The sequence below is a fragment of the Cibotium barometz genome, chromosome 28 (genome assembly GCF_041138505.1).
Source record: "Cibotium barometz isolate CiBa-2024 chromosome 28, ASM4113850v1, whole genome shotgun sequence".
Taxonomy (NCBI): Eukaryota; Viridiplantae; Streptophyta; class Polypodiopsida; order Cyatheales; family Cibotiaceae; genus Cibotium; species Cibotium barometz.
The window spans coordinates 8246638-8248743 of NC_141073.1; positions in this window are offsets into that span (position 1 = coordinate 8246638).

Genomic DNA, 2106 nt, shown 5'->3' on the forward strand with positions numbered 1-2106 from the left:
TCGTATGCCTTCTCGAAGTCGAGAAGGAGCACTGCCAGATCCTCCTGTCGAAATCTAGCCAGAGCCGTAGCCTCCCAGAAAGAGAAAATGTTATCCAGAATGCTCCTATCCTGGATGAAGCCTGTCTGCGTGGAGTGGATGATGTCCGGAAGGTGAGGCTGAAGCCGCATGCTGATCGCCTTAGCTAGGACCTTGTAGGCCGTGCCTAGCAAGGTGATCGGTCTCCACTGTCTAATCTCCAGTCTGTCTCCTCCCTCTTTGGGGATCAAGTGGATCAACCCCTCTGCCATGCTGTCCGGCATGACTCCTGACTCCATAATCTCCTGGAATGCCAATCTGAAGCCCCTATGTAAGAGGCCCCAGTACCTCTGGAAGAAAGCCACCGAAAGACCGTCCTCTCCTGGGCATTTGCCCCGAGGTAATGCCTGAAGAGCCTCCTCCAGTTCCGTATCCGAGAAGGGGGAGAGAAGGGAGTGCTGCAAATGGGCCGGCACAACCGGTCTCGTGAAGCTCCAGACTGCCTCCCGAGCCTCTCTCACCCTGTCATCTGCTGGCTCAGCAGAGAGAAGATCCCTGTAAAAATCTGTGGCTATAGCCCGAACCCTGGGGGGATCCACCACAACCTGGCCATCAGCCTGCCGAAGACGCCTGAGACCCTCTCGTCTGAAGCGAGGCCCTGTCGCCTCAAAGAAATCTCGAGTCACTCTGTCTCCAGCCTGTGTCCAAAAAGAAGCCCGAGCATGGAATCGGAACTCCACCCTCCTCTCCTCGATGGATCTGATCTCAGTGCGAGCTGACTCCATCTGCTCTGAGATCCAAGGGCTCGTAAGATCCCTCTCCTGGAGTCTCTGGAGGGACGCTAGACTCCTCCGTAGGCTCCTCTCCTGCTCTCTGAAGACCTCCAGCCGGTCCAAGGTAGCCTGTCTGAGCATCTGGCTGATCTCCTGCAAGCCACTGGCAAGATCGTTGGCTGCCGATCCTCTCCTGAACTGTAGCTCCTGCCAGACCTGCTCAACTCTGATCGCAATCTCGGGCTCCTCTATGAGACAATCTGGAATTCGGACGCTCTGGCCCTGCTCTCCTCTCGTGGGGTCCTCGATCTGGAGAAGCACTGGAAAGTGGTCTGAAAACGAGGAGCCTGCAAGTATGCCCACTGTGCCACCTCTATCACAGGCCCACTCATCAATGTAAAACCTGTCGATGCGGGAAAGGTTAACTCCTGTGGCCCGTCTATCCGAGCGCGAGAAAGAAAGACTCCCCTGCAACCTGCCAAACTCCGGGAGAGTCCACGGATCCTGGCCTCTCACCTGTAGCACTAGTTCCTCCCAGGCAGCGAGCTCCGGCCCATGAATGGTCTCCTGGCTGCCCCCCATCCTATCCTCTGCATCCTCCAGCATGTTGCAATCCCCTCCGAGGCACCAGTGGTCTGCCAAGGGGAGGGACTGCCTAATGGTGCTCTAGAACTCGGCTCTCCCAGTCGCCCCATTAGGGGCGTAGAAGTTGAGGAAGCCAATGCGGTCTTCCCCAACCCGAAGGATGATCCACTGCGCACGACCCTGGACCAGAATGCCAGAGTCCACAACCTCGGATAGAAGCTGCTCGCTGACTGAGATGCATACTCCACCCTGGTTCCCCTGGGAGCCATATGCCGGTGACCAAAAAGTGACTCCTGCCTGGCAAGATCTTCCCGCAGGTGCGGGTACGCCCGGCAGAAAGGTGGTGCTCCTGGATGAAAAGGATATCTATGGGTCCTCCAACGAGAGCCCTCTGGATCTCCTGGCGAAGTCTGCCCCGACCAATGTAGCAGCGATGTCCACCGAGACCCTGGATGTTCCATGAGAGGATCCTCATGGATGAGCTATGGCAAGTGAAGCAGCCTCCACTGGCTCACCCCTCTCAGCCGGCCCGGATGATCTGCCCTCCACTCTGTGAGTCTTGGGCGCCGGCTTGGAGGGAGAATAATCACTGTCTGTCCAGGTGCGGAGTCTCTCCAAAAAGAGGGTGACCTGTCTCTGTGTCCAGCCCCACTCCGCCTTCGCCCTGTCCAGGGCATAGGCGTGAGACCAATCCTCTGCATATATGTATCTAAAGGTAGGCTGCACCCTC